Genomic DNA, 17,586 nt, shown 5'->3' with positions numbered 1-17,586 from the left:
AGCAGTGACTACACTTCAAAAGTACTTCATTGGCTGTAAAGCACTGAGGTTGTGAAAGGCGCTATATAAATGCAAGTTCTTTCTTTAAGGTAATAAAACCAATTTACAGAAAAGTGTACAGATGGGGGGAAAAGAGCAAAATGCTTTGGTACCATTCTCAATCCCATTACACAAAATAACTTGCTGTCCACCTGAGTGAATTTTTGCTGTGCCCAACCAAGGTTCCACACCCCCTTTTTAAATCTTAACCAATTCATTCTCAAGTGCAACAGATATTGGTAAAAGATTTGTCATCATCTGAAAAGAACAAAAGGGAAGGCAAGCAGAGATGCATCCAGAAGAAACTTGAAACTAATTCTTCAACAGGATGTTGTGAATCATGATGCCTAATGGCATTACGACTGTGTGAGGCAGTTTTGATGGATCAGCTTGTCTTTTCCTGTCCATCATTTTCGTATGATGGGAGAGAATTATTACCCACAGCAGAAGAACTATAAATCCATCCTGCAGCTACCTAGTACTGTAATCCTGACTTCAGCCTTATAATGAGTGAAAATGCATTGCTGTAGTTACTCTTTTTGACTCCATGGCCTCTCTTTGCTCTAATACATTGTTAACTTGTTGAAGGTACTGCTTCCATCTTGTTAGCTTCTTTATATTATACCATGTACTATATGATTATAATCACACCAGCAGTAATATTGGGTTCCATTTATTATACCTGGCTGTGTAGACTATTATTACTGTGCAGTTGCCAAATCATACACCCTAATTGGACATTTTAAGTACAAACTCACATTTCTAAAATGCTAGAAACCAAATTTGTTTTCTTATGTGCAAATTTGAGGAGGAAAAATAATTTGTGGCTGGATACTCTCTTGACAGGATCTTAGTTTCTCTCATTCTCCCATTCTCATTTTCTCACTCTGCCCCCAACCGGGTGTTTTGTTTTGTATCTTTTTTTTTCTCTTCTCCCCACAATTTGGCTCCAGTTGGGTAGTTCAATATTTGTAGACATAAATATAAAACTAGTAAACTGCATTATACTCCTATCTATTCTTTTGTTAAAAATAGCAAACAGGAAAGAGATCCCATTGACTTTTCTTGCATGCAATTTGCTTCTCAGATTTGGTATTGACTCAAGTCATCTAATCTGACATGGCTCTTGTCTGCTACCCGAGGAAGTGTTTGGACAGCTGATTGGAATTTAAAAGGCTGTAGCAGCCATTGAAGCTACTTTCTTGTTTGTAAGCCAAGGGAAGAGGTATAACACTGATGTATTTCTGTAGAATGGAGCATTGTCATTCATACACACCCAGGTTTGCAGATCTGAGTGAAGGATGGGTGTCCTCTTTGGCACTGAAAAGGGCACTCTCCCACAAAAGAGTGGTCCAAAATACCTGACAGGAGACAGTTGGTAGATTGAATGGTGTCAGCAACGCTCAGATGAGGAGTAAGATTACAGCTATCAAGAAAGCTACCAAGATAAGCTTACTCTTTACGGTTTCTTACACCAAGTAGCTGCCACAAAGTGTCTCCTTTTTCCTCTGTTACTCTTTTACTGCTGCCCCATCAAAGCATTCATGCAACCTTACTGCCCTTTGACTGCTTGCCATGCATGGTCATACTCTCTGCATAAATACAAGCTGCAACATATAATTGAAATCTTGTCACACTGATGTCATGGGGGTCTCATCCAGCAAAGTGTTCTAATACAACCTAATTGCATGATGCTTGTTCATTTACTGACATGCAGGATCGGTGTTTGTATCACTGTGAGGTAGTTTCACGGTCCTGTAGCCCTGGTATGGAACCATGCTAGCGATGAACACAGTGGTGGAGAGGGCTACAGCATTGTGATTCCAATTTTCCGGCCCAAGCTTCTTGCTGGTGAGGCACTGAGCCAGGAGAAAAAAATTGCAAAATTGCCCCCTGTATGTCCTCTTCCAAACTGCACACCTCAAGACTATTAAATTCAAGAGAGGGATATTGAAGGTTGTAGAGAGCAAGCAGGAGAGTGGGAATAGACTAGGTGACCCATGGAGAAAAACACTGCCACAGATTTGAGGAGCTGAATGGCCTGTTTCATGATCGCTGCAGATACAGAGGATTATTAATGTGGAGCTATAGTATATGACTTTTCTTGAACTGGCCGTTCGTAAAGAAAAATTGCAACACCTAGGTTCAAAGATTATGTTTATAACAATTGTGTAAATTTTTAATTTTAAACATTTTATTTTAATTATATGCAGAGTGAGCTGTTTTGTAATAATCTCTATTTGATAATGTGAGTAGTCGAATATTTTTCTCTCCAGAGGGGACTGCCCAGTATCTTAAAGATCCTCAATATGGATAGTCAGTATTTAATTCACATTCTGCAGCACAGAGTAGAACTCCTGGGACTTTTTATCTTTGTGACTTAATTACATATAGAAAAATTTAAAATGCATGTTAGATAGGTTGATAGCTAATATTTGAAAATAAAAAACTGCATTTTAGTACTTGACTGCTATATGCCAGACCATAAGTGCTAATATAGTGCATTCAGGCTAGCAATTACATGGAAAATACAACCTTTCGAAAAATAATTCCACACTTCGGAGCCTACTGAATATGGAATTATCTCAATCTGAATTAGACACAGATAAGAGAGTGCAGCCGATTTTTTTTTCATCCTCAGGCTTGAGAGATACCCAAATCAGTGTATAGAGAAAATGGGAATACTGAGTTAAATCATGCACTATGTTTTATTTTAATTTCCATGAGGTTAGATTCACCAATAGAAATAAAAAACGCAGAGCTGAAATTTCCATCAGTGTTCTGTATGTATTATTTGTGTATTTTGTTTAAAACATTTTGTGAAACTGGAGTAAAATATCTAATATTACAGTATTTTCTTGATACTGTGATTTTTCAGAACATGATTTGCATTTCTACAGTTTGTCAAAGTGTCATCAATCTTCAAGATTTGATGTTTCCATATTAATTTGTAATATACAGTGAACCGTTACTTTTAAATCTTTTAACAATGTTGCAAATGATTTTAAATTAAACTCCTCCCTCCTCTTAAATTTGAGCTCATCCAAAACTCTGCTGCCCGTATCCTAACTCGTACCAAGTCCCGTTCAACTATTACCCCTGTGCTCACTGACCTACATTGGCTCCCGGTCTGTCAATGCCTCTATTTTAAAATTTTGATCCTTGTTTTCAAATCCTTCCATTGCCTTGCCCGTCCCTATCTCTGTGCCTTCCTCCAGCCCTACAACCCTCCAAGATCTCTGGGCTCCTCCAATTCTGGCCTCTTGCGCATCCCCGATTTTCAACGTTCCACCATTGGCGGCCATGTCTTCAGCTGCCTAAGCTCTGGAATTCCCTCACTAAATCTCTCCGCGCCTCTACCTCATCTTCTAAAGACATACCTTAAAACCTACCTTTTTGACCGAGCTTTGGTCACCTGTCCTAATAGTTCCTTATGTGACTCAATGTCAAATTTTGTATGATAACGCTCCTGTGAAGTGCTTTTGGACGTTTTACTACGTTAAAAGTGCCTATATAAATGCAAGTTGTTATTGTATATTGTTAATTTGGGTATGTTTGCAAGTTATGTATTCTGGACATAGACAAGTTAACAGATTTTTTGATTAAAATACATCATTATTTCCATTGAGAACGTGAGATTTGATAGAAATGTTTCTTAATGAGTGTGTGCCACTCTGCTTTGTGTCTGAGGGTGTCGGTCGATTACATTATATTGGTGCTGAAATGTAGCAAAATTATGTACAGCTGTTGTTTCATGTTTGAAGGCTTAAACTTTGCTGAGTATATGATTACCAGATGAGTAAAATGCTTTTTCTCTGTTGAGAATTTACTTGATTGGAAAACTTTTAAAAATCTGCTTTGTGTCAAAATGTATCCATTAAATTGCATTTTGCAGTGAAAAAGTATGATTTCCTTAAAAGCTCAAAGAATAAGTAAATAATTACCAGCTGATGAAAATCTTGAAGCATGTTAAGAGAAATTGAAATTAACCATAACATTTGTAATCTATATTTCAGAACAGTTTCTTGAAAGTTTCAGTTTTGAAAAAGTTTATGTCGATGTGCATGGATTTCCTCATTAAGCTAAAATAATTTTTGTGTTGATGTAGCTAGTGTATTTATAAAGTAAGGGTACTGCTTACCTACATGCTTCAGTAATCTGAGATATACCTGATGGAACAAAGTAAGAAATTAGAAACAGTAATCTGAAAATCAACATTATGCCTCCAAATTTTTATGTGGTTAGGAGAAATAGCGAGATGCTACAATAACAGAATTAGGCCACATTCAACTCTCTCAGCTTTGAGCATAGACTTTCGCAGTGGTGGTGTTAATATGTGAACATGCTATCTTTTCTCTGTTTGGCTGGCTGCTAACATTTACATGTCTTTTTTTGGTCTGCACTGTGTAGCTGTCCAAAGATTTGGCATTTTGGCTTCAGTTCAGTATTCTCTGAAGTGCAAGGAAGCTAAAGGTAACCATGATGACATGAGTTGAAATGAGAGGCTCACTAATTTGACCCTCCTCTGTCCTTGCTATAAAAGAGGATCTGTGACTGTATTCAGACCAAAGAATAAAGTGGCATGAATTGTTGATAAAGAAAACTTAAGTGGTTTGCTGCTGACTACTTGTCCAATTTGTAGTGCTACTGGTCTCCATGTTACATGGCCAAACAACAGCATGGTTTTATTCTTTATAACTAATATCACTCTATTAGGCAGGGATTCACACTGTTAAAAACAGCAGTGAGCTGCATGAATAGGATTCTGAACTTTAAAAAATGTTTGCATCATGGACCCAAGATTTATTTATGCACAAAGGAACAACTGATGGCTGCTTTTTAGACAGTTAGTTAAAGAATTTTTGTAAGTCAAAACATTATTATAGCTGATCCATACCATGTATTTTGATTTGTGAAAGAACAAATTCACAGTTTTACAGTTGAGCTGTAGCTGGCTTGAAAGTAAGACAAGTACTAACAATGTGATCTCAGTGACCACACGAGTTCAGTAATTATAGTAAATTGATAATTTAATGTGTCGTGCTGACACAATCATTAATAGTGTGGCTAATAGCATTGTTTACTCTGTTAATGACATTTGATAACTTTGGCATAAATTGTCAATTTCTTTGTAGTAATCAAAATGAACAAATATTATTTATAATGTCCAATACCATTGTGATGTGTAAACTGTTCACATCAAAATTGTTGTACCCTAATTGAGAGATGATCTAACTGTAGTTGCAGTAAGTGTGCTGTTACAAACATAAAGGAGCGCAGATTTTTGAAAGTACTGCTGCATGGTTTATCCTTCAATTGACGTAGCTACAGTCAGTGAAGTGGGCATGCATCAGCATACTTTCTGAAGCAGGCACTGTCTTGGTTACCTTGGATTTGTTTTCCTGTACGACTGATCTTTATCACTAAAGCAGTGTAAAGGCAAGTGAAATCATTTTCTACACAAAAATGGATTGTAATGGCGTTCCCATTTGATTTTCTTTTCTCATCCCGAGCTCCTGTAAAATGCTAATCCGAGGAAGGCCCTGTGCCAGTTCCTTGCAACGGTTCACGTTCTTGTGTCGCTGCCAGTATATTCCTAATTTGTATCCATTTGGGTGCTGCTCGTGCCAAGTACTTGCTCCCATCTGTGCTCAATACTAAAACAAATTCTTTGGAGTAGGTTACAGACAGAGGGGTGCAAGGGGTGCATATGAGCAAGTCTGGGATTTATGCCAAGCTGTGTCCAAACATAAAATAGACGATTAAATAAAATTCATTGTTCGTATGTCAGCATGAAAGAATATATCAGTATAATAAGGCGTAGAAGGTCTGCTGATGTATTTGTGTGGTTTTTTTTTGTAATTTTGGAATTGTGTGTGCATCCACATTGGATTGTGGAACGACATCCGCCCTTTTGAATATTAATGTAAATGAATACGAGGCTAGTTTTGTAAGGGCGTTAGCATGCATCAGAAGTGCTGCTTGTCTGTTCATCAAGGCTTGTTGTTTAAAGAATTTTTTTTTTGTCTGAAAAGCTCATATAAATCATCTTTGTTTAGATTTTTCAGCAGTTGTCAAATGTATCTAAGGTAGCCAGATGTAAATAGAAGACGTTTTTTTTTTACATTTTTAACATCTACTTTTTTCTCCCATTTTTACAGTCAGTGTTCCACAAAAGAAGCTTACAGCTTCACTTTTTTGTTCTACAGAGTGAATGATGCCAAGGAGAGGATTCCCTGTCCCTATTTGGCTTGCGTTTGAAGTGCGGCAAGTATCTAGATTTTGGCAATAAAAAACATTCAGCGTCATGTTACGATTTTTCCATTTCTAAGGAGTCGCTAAGGATTTTATGTTTGAGCCAAGGATGTAAATAATACGTGCTGTTACTAATATTTTTGCTTTTGGATGTTATAACTTGTGTTGGTATCTGTGTTTTGAATTTCTTGAGGGGGACACCTTAACAAAGCCAGTGACAAATTAGCAAGAACTGTGACAAAAAGAAAATATCTACAGTAAACCTTTTATTTTTGGAACTGAAAAAAATGTTTTTTTTTTGAAAAGGCGTTAAATGAGTAACTGTCAGAAATTAAAATAACAAAAGGTAATTTGCTATTTGGATGGATGTAAAAAAAGATGGCGAGTGAATGGTTCTGATCTGTCCAGGGACAATACTGCAATGCAGATGTGCATTTCAAAATACTCATAGGACTATACCATCTTCTTGTGCTCAGATTTTCAGAAACTGCAGTTTGAGTTGTTTTAAAATACAGAAATAAAAAATAATGAATCTAGTATAGATAGCATAAGTACAGGAAAATTGAAAGCTGCACACACAAAACAAACATGGCTGTTCATTGAGATGAATGATCTGGTGCAGTGTTAGACTGCCAGATTTTTATTCTAAACTGTTTATTTAGTGAGGAGGAACTTGTTTGCTCTGCAAAAGCTATTGTCCAATTCTATAAATTAACACAAATTAAGGAATCTATTATTTAGATTGTAGTTTACATAGCATGTGCTTAATATATTTTTAAATAATGATCAACCTTTTTATGCTGATTTGTCATCTCCTTTCCCCTTCAAAAAATACAAACTCAAAACTCTTTTAAAAAAAAATTATGCCTAAAATACTGATTTTCATTACTTAGTAGGTTTCTAAATGTTTGTTAGACAGTGTGAAACAAATCTTGTTATATCTTAGAGGAATTGTGGAAAATGTAAATCTGTAAATAATCTGCTATTTCTGTTTTACCATGAAAGCGAGGGGGTGCCCTCTTTATTGACCATATTAAAAAAAGGAGAATTCAACCTACTTCATATATTTAGGGAAAGTATCCCAGAGCTTAGGGCCTGTACAGCTGAAGGCATAACCACCAATGGTGGGGTGAAGGGTTTGGGGGATGAGTAGAAGGCAAGTTTATTAAGAGTTGGAGAAGGAAAATGAAGAGCTGCAGGTAGGCATTGTAAGGAAGCATGATTAAATTAATCACAAGATTGTAGAAATTCAAGAATATCCACATACAAGTGTTCTCATTGAACTCTCGTAATGGAATAGGTCACTTTTAGGTTAGGATTGAATTAATGTTTAGATTAGTTGTGAGTAGCCAATTTATCTTAACCTTGAAAATTAATAATTTTAAACAGGCCTTTTATTGACAAAACAGGATAAATTACATAAAATAATATTTGGGACATTTGGAATTTTATAATATGAAATATCCTATAATTTTGTTGGTGTGGCCTGCAGCCATTTACTGGCTAATAACCTCACACCACAGTTAGTGAACATCAATCGTCTGTTCAGAATTACTTCTTCATACTGCTTAATATGCCGAAATTCATGTCAAATAGAATCGACTTTATCTCTCTCTAAATGGGTGATGTAATTAAAGTTGTTACATTCCAGTGTGATTGACTTTTAGATCTGCGATTTATTTTTAAAAAATCTCTTTAGATCTTGATGCATCAGTCAAAGCAATTGGTCAGCTTGTTTCCAGGTCCATGTAATTATCCACTTGATGATCCAGCTCATATCAAGAACTCTTCATGCAAGGAAATCATGTCCTACCACTTCTTGGCACACCAGTGCTCTGCATCAGAAAGCTACAGTTTGTACTACTTTTTTTTGCCTCCTGTTACTCCTGCTTCCCTGAAGGTATTGACTCATGCTGAAGTATGGTTCCCTGGGGGTTGATTGCTCTCCAGTGTATTAGCAAAATAGCTATTCTTTATGCGTGAGCCTAGAGAACTAGTGTCAGTTGGTCACTTGTGGAAGGCATGACAGTTGAACCTGATCCTGACTTCACCTTCCATGCACATATGCAGAGTTTCAACAGAGGTTTGCTGACCAGCAATGAAGGTTTGTTTTTTCCTTCCCTAGCCTGGGGCACTAAGCCAGTTGTAGTGCCCAACTGTTGACTTGGTTGAAATCAGCTAACTCAACACATACCAGGAATCAAACTTTTCTTCCTTGTTTGTAAGGCTCAGTGCATGCCATTCAGTAAATTTACCCACTGAACCTTTGCAGGGAGAATTATGTTTGCACAGGAAAACAAAAGTTCTATTTTACCCTTTCAGTTTTACTCATTCTTGTTACCTCTGTTAATGAGATGTTTGCTGTATTGTGATGTTCGTTTTCTATTATGGAACATAGATTGTCAGCACACTGTCCAAGGTAAGTACCTGAACGTTAGTAGATTGTTTCCCAGAGCTTTATGAAAAAATATGTAATTTTTAAATTGGGGGTTTTTACTGCACTAGTTCTTAAACTCAACAATTAGTTGAAAATACACCAAAAAGTTGATTGCACAGATAGTAAATATACACTTCTGAATCAACATGTCGCAGCCTTTTTATCTTGAATGGCTCATTGAAGAGGTAATTATAAGTGCATCATGTTGGAGTGAAAATCCTGCTATCATCACTTCTCGGTGGGTAAGATGATAACTGGAATCTCTTATACTAAGTGGTGGTAGTTTACTACAGGAGCCCAGTCAAACTGGTTTAATGTATTTTTTTAACAAAAATACTTTATTTTTCTAATTAGGGGTTGTCTGTGCTTTGTATCTGTTGTCAAGCATAAAGTATGCAACTTTAAAAATATTTGAGGCCAAGTAAAAAGTCTACGCTGTAAATGATCAGTTTTAATTGTGGGTTTGCCAAAAGCTGCACAGTAGAACCATTGGGTTTTTATGTCTTAACGTAGCATACCAACACTTCAACATCAGGGTTTTTCTGATACATCAGTTAAAATATAGTGCCAGAGTTCTATACTGTTAACTATTCACTAGCTATTACAGCTAGCATTTTCTCAGTGCTACCATTTGAACAAAAACTACTTAAGTAAATGTTTATATTAGCAGCTGGTATTTTGGTGTAACAGATATGTAGAGCTTATATTTTTTTAGCATCAAACTGTTAGTGGTTAAACTTGTTACAAACATTTACATTACTGTATTTTGCAGTAAGGTTTCCAAATGTCTTCCTTTCAGCATCCTCTAGACAGTCCAGAAGTAAGCCCAGGTTGGCAACCAAGAAAATCATCTGTGATTCCTCTGACTGCACTCATTCTTTTTCTTGTTGTAGGCATACTTCTTGTCAGTTTTCCACTCACCTTTGTGAAATTTTCCCTCTGGTTCATTGAGTTCAATATCTAGTCTAAAATGTTAGTTGTTTGTTTTTGAGTTTAATGCTATTAAGCTGCCACAGTTTCTCATTTTAGGGGCTTGATTTATTATGTTGAAAAGACGAGGTTTATTCACAAGGCCTGCCACCACCTTGTGTGTAATAGGATAGATATCTTGGGTACTATATATCTAAACAAAGGTTATAAAATGGATGATTGATTACACTGAATACTGTTTTCACTCAACAGATAGCAGTAAACCTTCTAGAAACATCCAGGTTAATTCCATTAAAATTAGTGTCTACATAATCTGCTAATTTGAGGAAAAAATACTCCAGACACACTTTAGGTTGCTACCTTTAGCAATAAACATAGTTTTACCCAATAGCACTTTGGTAGATCTGCTCTGGATACAAAAGTATTATCTAACCAGAGTGGGGCTCCCCTCCATTTCCCAGGTACTTCTGGTAATTCTGCACCATGTAGATGCTACTGGAATGTGGAAGAAAATTAGATTGCCTACCTTTGCAGTATCTTCATTATAAGTAATCTAATTTTGTGGGTAATTTAGCCAATGTTTTTATTGCAATAGGTGAAAATTCACTTATTGCCTGACCACATACCCTGTGTCTTCAGTAAAGAATCATTTCATATCTCTTTTTAATAACCACAATGCATGTTAGATCCAAGCATTCCTAGTGTATCGTTCTCGTATTCTTTGAAATATTTTAAATAATAAAGGGATATGAGGCTAAGGCGGGTAAATGGAGTTAGGTCACAGATTAGCCATGATCTCGTTGAATGGCGGAACCGGCTCGAGGGGCTAAATGACCTACTCCTGTTCCTGTGTTCCTAATATTTCAGGTAGACCAGTTTTCAAATTATGTTAGGGACATACTGCCTGAGCCATCTGCGCACTGACCACACAGGTACAAGAGTTCAGAATGTTCTTTTCTAATCCCGATTTCACTATGGAAGTACACTGTAGAAACTAAAATCAAGTGTCAGTCATTTCTGAATCTCAAATGGGACAGATTGGATTAACTTAGCTTTTTCTGAAAGTCCTCTGCTTTAGATCGCTTGGATGACCCTAACTATAAATGCTGCTTTTGGTTTTTACAGCATTGATGTAATGATTCAGAAAACCTAAAACTCCCTATAGAAAGTTGGTGAAAGAAATTTAAGTTAAATTTAATTTCCCCAATGTATTGCTACTCATTTTATATCTGTTTCTGTGACAGGCTGTATCTTGGATTTCCTCCTTTTCTAGGACTCCATACTCCTGCAAGAATTCTGAATAATTATTTTTTATCTGTTGCTTAGGTTTTAAGAATCAAGTGTCACACTTTTATTCCATTTTCTTTCAAATATGTAATCATCCAACAATAACTAGCATTTAAATAGTGCCTTTAACATAGTAAATGACCCAAGGTGCTTCACAGAGGGGAAAATAGATGCTGAGCAATCGTAGAAGAATTAGGAGAGGTGATATAACGCATGGTGAAAGAGATAGGTAGCCTGGTGGAGTGGCTTAGGGAGAGAGTTTGGGTAGGATTCAGGTAGCTGAAGGGTCTGCCTCTCTTGATGGAATGGAAGGAGGAGGGATGCAAAGGAGACCAGAATTGGAAGAGCAGACGGCATATGTTGGCATGTAGGGTTGAAGGAGGTTGCAGATGCATGGTGAATGGGGACCTGGAGCAACCTGCAAATGGTATTTTTTGATATTTTGAATTCAGTATGTTGGGGGACTGGGAGCCAATGGAGGTTGGCAAGGACAGGTGTAATTCGGGAGCGGATGTGGGAATTTTTTACAAATTGGAGTTTATATGGGGGAGGGGGGGCTTGATCCTGGAGGTGACAAACACGTGGATAAGTATTTTAGTGATGGCAGGAGTGAGGTTGGGGCAACGACGAGCAATGCTGTGGAAGTGGAAATCGATGGGCTTGGTGATGGACAAGAATGGTGGCCTTACCCAGTAAACCATTAAGGAATCGGGACAGACCAAGGATCAGTGTCTTTACCCACTGAACCCGCAGATGGAGACTCAATTCTGTCCCCGAACTCCTCCATCGCCATTCTTGTCCATCACCAAGCACATTTATTTCCACTTCCAATTTAAAATTCTCATCCTCCTGTTCAAATCCTTTCATGGCTTCACCACTCCCTATCTGTAACCTCCTCCAGTCCTACAACCCCCTCCAGTCCTACAACCCCAACCCCCAAACCCCACCGAACTCTCCGTTACTCTGACATTTTCATACATCTCTTCACCCCACCACTGGCAGCCGTGCCGTCGGCTGTATAGGCCCAATTCTCTGACATTCCCTCACAAACCTCTCCGGCTCCCTCTCCTCCTTTTAAGACCCTCCTTAAAATCCACCTCTTTGACCAAGCTTTTGGTACCTCCTTATATTTCCTTCTTTGGTTCAGCATGCATTTTTGTCTGATTATACCTCTGATGTGTGCCTCGGGACGTTTTTCTATGTTAAAGATGCTATATAAATGCAAGTTGTTTCTTGAAGCTGAGCTTCATGTTAAACAGGAGACTGAGGTTGAACACTGTTGGGTTCAGCCTGAGCAAGCAACTAGGGCGGGGAGGAGAAAGAATTAAGTTGAGCTGTAAGGTGCAGAGCTTTTGGCAGGCATTGAATAGCATTGCTTCAGTCTTGTTGATAAGCTGCCACATTTGTGTTGGAAGATCAGTCAGAAAGCACATATACGGTGGCCTGTCAAAATATTAAATAATGCTTTGGTCATAACTATGATAGTTGTTGTCATGATCAGGCAAATAATTGTGAATGTTATTGATTTTAATGCTGAGATCTTGTTAACCTTGGCTGTAAATGCTTTAAGAAAATTAGAACAATTAGTAATTGAAATAGTCTTTCAGAAGATGTATGATTTTAGGTAAAATAATTGTAACCACAATAGCCTGTAGGTACACAAGAAAAAAAATCATATATTGGAAGCAAAGACCAAATAATAAATTAATGGGGAGAAGGAGGAAGGTGTTGGGGAGGGGAGCAAAAAAGTACAATTGAGAGAGATTCAGAAATAGAAACACCTAGAAACAGAAGACAAACTAGTAAATTACTTTTTGGTAGAGTACCTCAAATATTCTGTCAAACAAACTGCATTCACATTGGGTTGGGATATTTACACTAGAATGGCTTTTAAGACTAATTGTAAATGAAAAAAATCAGTATAGTTCTGCTGAACAAAGTGTATTCTGAGGTTTCAAATGCAGTACATTTGTTCATTGGCAAACTAAGTTATGTCAGACTTGTGGTGTGTGCACACATTTAAGAGACACACCTAACATACTTATATTTGTACAGATTGTATAAACTGTATTTTAGAAATGATAGGTACAGGTGCCACATTGGTGTTCAGTGTGCTGTGTTGTGACACAATTGAAAACATTTGCACCTCATTTTCCACATGGTGATTCTTGATGTGATCCATACCATCAAGAGCAGTGTTTCCCCCATAGAGAAAGGAAATCTGAAGGGAGAACCATTTTGTGATGCAGTTGTACAGCTCTTGGAACTTGAATCAAGAGTGCTAATGGCAGAGGCCTGGGAATAGGTCGCAGTGAATAATCATAGAGAAAAAATGTACATTAGAATGGGAGTCAATAATAGAAATGTCAATGCACTCTGATTCTTATTAAACTTTTATGGTGTACATAATCTGCTCATGATCCAGTTGTACAGAAATTCTGATTTGGACAGAGTAGAACTAATCCAATACTTCCAAGTAATCTGTCATAGCAAATAATGTTGCCATGGCAACATTTTTGGTATTTGGACTTCACGAGAATTATTAAGTAGATGTGTCTAATTTAACTATCTATATGAGAGTTCAACTTTTTTTGTGGCACATAGTAAAATAATGAACAATTTAACCTGTTTCCACAGCACTAATTGCATAATAAGAATGCGTCAGAAGTAGAATTTGCACTTTGGGATGAGGTAGTAGGTTGTATAGTTTTAGGGTCACACCCACACTGGGAGATAACTATACAATCTACTGTCTTTCCTAAGGTAGCAGAATATCTTCCACAGCAAAATTGCATCCATTGATATGTTGTATGTAGTCTTGTTATATATGCATTATACAGTGCAGCAAAGTGACATTTTCTTTTGCATCTTGTACACATCATTTAGAGGACATTGATGATACACAGGGTGTGTTCTTTCCTAACCTCATTGAAGGTATTGATTGCAAACTCAAATTGTAAATCATTACATACATTTTATTGGTTTGTTTTTTTTTCTGGTACTTTACATTGCAGATTTTTTGGGGGGAGTCTGTGTAGGGATTGCAATAAAGATTAGCGTGTTACAGTCCAGTATTTCTTGATTTGTGATGTTTGATCACAAATTTTCAGTGCAAATGTTTGCACGAACTAATTTCCCTAGGGATTCCAATCAGCTAATTGCGGTTCATTTCATTACTTAGGTGTATTTCGAATTACTATTTAGTCAAATAGTGCAATAAATTTGCCAAAAAAATAGGATACTGAGTTTTTTCTGTGTTTCTTATTGGTTCATTTAACCTTTTCCTGCCTGTTTCTTTTTTAAAATGAAGACTTAGCATTTTATGATTATTTTGAAACCTCTCATTAATTTCTTTCCCAGTTATCTTCATATTCAAATTGAGTTTGTCTAAAAAAAAAATCCTTTTAGAATGCATTTGAAATAAGTACAAAGGCTCCCCCACTGGCTCAGCCAACTTATCCAGTCAGCAGCTGAGCTATACAGACTAAGAAGGTGCCAGATTCCATATTGGTCTATTTCGAATTAGCTGATCTCAGTCAAGTTGGTAGTATGAACGCTGCTGTTGGCCTCAATAGTGCTGGGTTTGGGAGAGACTAGGCAGTGAAGCTTGCTGCTACTGATCAGTATCTAGCAGGCCCCACTTTGAGAAGTGCATGTGTGGACATCAGGTGAGGACAGGATTGGGCTTTGCTGTGATGCCTCCTACAGTCGAGCAGCCTGTCACTGCATATGGATGTGGCTCACAATGGTCATTTTGGCAAGATACTGGAGGGAGACTTTTGCCCATGAACTGTGCACCAACAAGGAGTTGAAGCATTCAGTCGAGGATGGAATAAATTGGTGGGGGGAAAAATAACTGTCATTTTCAAAGTGAAGAGACAAAAAAAAGCCATTTCAATTAATTATAATATGCTTTTGTAAAGTATCTGGCAAGTGTGAGTTTTTTTTTAAAAAACACATCTGCCCCCGTAGCAGAGAACTGTGATTATTTTCACTAAGCAGTACATTTGTTTGAAGAGCATAAAATAGACATAAGCTCTTACTAGACACTGAAGATAACTCCACTATATAATACTTGTACTTTAAAATATTTCATTAATTTTCCATTACAGAAAAAAAACAGCAAGATGATCAATGTGGATAATATGGTGAGCTCCTGGGTAGAGGTAGTAGGTTGCATAGTTCGAGGACAGAGATTTTGCCCCAAAGGAGATAACTATACAACTTGCTGCCTTTCCTAGGGCATCATACTGACCATCACAACTGAACATCTTAACTTTCTACAGACTTGACCGATCAACACACCATAACTCTATAAACGTGACGTATAATAAATAGTATGGATTCTGGTCTATTTCTTAATTTCTGTACTGCGTTTGTAAGAGTTGTTTTCTGCTTTTGTTAGTGTTGTTGACAGATAAATTACTCCTATTACAAGTTGTAAAATATTGGTGATGGGAGGAAAATTATACCAAGACATTTTTTTTAAATGTTGCTCTTCATTTTTGGTGTACCTATTTTGAAAATGCATTTTATGTATTTATCTCATGCTACGTGCAAGTTTTTTGTAATTTTTATTTAAATAAATATTTTCCTTGCAAACTTCTTGGTTTTTTTGTGATTGTAAAGAATGTCTTGTTTGCCACATGTTTGTACTTTTATTTGTAGAAATGGGTTGCTGAACTCACAGGAGTCTGTTTTGGGATTGCTGGGTGAAAGGCCTGACTGCCCACTAAAAATAGCCAGGTCACCTTTGCCCCAGCTGTTTTATGGTCCCAGTAGTAAAGTTTATAATTACTCATTTTAAATTTGGTGCTGCAGAGGGTTATTGTAAACGTTGGGCCAATATTTAAGTACGGGATAGTTTTGGGGGGGAGAATGTTCCTGATTTTGAGGATCCTTTATAAGGACAATATTTCAGCCTTTTACAGGATTGTGGATTTAAACCCTGTAAAAGGCTGAGATCTTGTGTTTGAACACATTGTTCAGAGCAGTATTGAGAGTGGGTTGAGTTACCTTTTTTAGTACTGCAGTACCCATACCACAGAATTGGCAGTGGGTAGCAATTGTTTTTGGCCCACCCTGATTTAATATAAAGGGGGTAATTTTAACCCCCAAGAACAAGTGGGCTGGGGGTGGGTAGTAAAAACAGTTGAATTCTTCAGCAGGACCGCATCCCAACTGCAATATGCCCAGGGTTTAATTCGGGCGCATTAGGCTGCACGCAACAGAAACCTGGAAGTCCCGTCTCCACTTAAAGCCAGCGGGCTGTTACTTAAAGGGGCACTGTATCTCATTGCGATAGTTGAGACACTTAATTTTTTGTATATTAGAAATGTAAAATGAATTTAACTTTACCTGTTCGGGTTTCCCATCGCTTCTGATTCACGTCAGGTGAAAACAGGTGAGAAGTGCAGGATCCATGAGGTCTGTGCCTTTATTGCACTGCTTGTGGGCCAGGATGAGCAGGAGTGCTTCATCCAGGCCCATAAGATATAGGAGCAGGAGTAGGCCATTTGGCCCCTCATGCCTGCTCCACCATTTTTACCTCAACTCCACTTTCCCGCCTTTTCCTCATATCCTTTGACTCCCTTGCTGATCAAAAATTTGTTTAACTCGGCCTTGAATGTATTCAATGACTCAGCCTCCACAGCTTTTTGGGGTAAAGAATTCCAAAGATTCACGACCCTCTGGGAGAAGAAATTCCTCCTCATTTCCGTCTTAAACGGGCGACCCTATTCTGAGACTACCCCCTAGTTTTAGATTCCCTCATGAGGGGTAACATCCTCTCAGCATCTACCCTATCGAGTCCCCTCAGAATCTTTTATGTTTCAATAAGATCTCTCATTCTTCTAAACTCCAATGAGTATAGACCGAACCTGTTCAATCTTTCCTCATAAGACAACCCTTCCATATCCGGAATCAACCTAGTGAACCTTCTCTGAACTGCCTCCAATGAAAGTATGTCCTTCCTTAAATAAGGGCACCAGAACTGTACGCAGTATTCCAGGTGTGGTCTCACCAGCACCCTGTACAGATGTAGCATGACTTGCCTGCTTTGATACTCCATCCCCCTAGAAATAAAGGCCAATATTCCGTTTGCCTTCTGGATTACCTACTGCACCTGTATGTTGACTTTTTGTGTTTCATGTACGAGGATACCCAGATCCCTCTGCACTGCAGCATTTTGTAGCATTTCTCCATTCAAATGATTTGCTTTTTATTTTTCCTCCCAAAGTGGCTGACTTCACATTTTCCCACATTATTATTCCATCTGCCAAATTCATTTAACCTGTCAATATCCCTTTACAGACACTTTGTGTCCTCATCACAACTTGCTTTTCCACCTATCTTTGTATCATCAGCAAATTTGGCCACAAGACACTCTGTTCCTTCATCCAAGTGATTGCCATTTTGAAAATGACCCTTTTATCCTGACTCTTTGTTTTCTTTTAGTTAGCCAAACCTCTATCCATCCCAGTATATTACCCCCAACACCATGAGCTCTTATCTTGTGCAATAATCTTTTATGTGGCACATTATCGAATGCCTTTTAGAAATCCAAATATATTGCATCCATTGGTTCCCCTTTTGCCCAACAAGCTCACCTGGTGCTATCGAACCCTGCAATCAGCCGA

The 17,586-nt window shown here is 37.7% G+C and overlaps 1 long non-coding RNA gene across 3 annotated transcripts in view; it reads left to right on the top strand.

The window, feature by feature from the left end:
- The window catches only part of LOC137334159 (uncharacterized), a 37,115-nt gene extending 21,615 nt beyond the window's left edge, over nt 1–15,500 (top strand). For all 3 annotated transcript variants that reach the window (XR_010966087.1, XR_010966086.1, XR_010966085.1), the window contains 3 exons: nt 6,249–6,306; nt 7,994–8,147; nt 15,061–15,500. This is a non-coding gene — a long non-coding RNA (uncharacterized lncRNA). The remainder of the gene's footprint in view (nt 1–6,248; nt 6,307–7,993; nt 8,148–15,060) is intronic.
- The last annotated feature ends 2,086 nt before the right edge of the window (nt 15,501–17,586 follow it).

This window comes from Heptranchias perlo, chromosome 17, assembly GCF_035084215.1.
Source record: "Heptranchias perlo isolate sHepPer1 chromosome 17, sHepPer1.hap1, whole genome shotgun sequence".
Classification (NCBI taxonomy): Eukaryota; Metazoa; Chordata; class Chondrichthyes; order Hexanchiformes; family Hexanchidae; genus Heptranchias; species Heptranchias perlo.
This window is presented reverse-complemented; position numbering and strand designations above follow the sequence as displayed.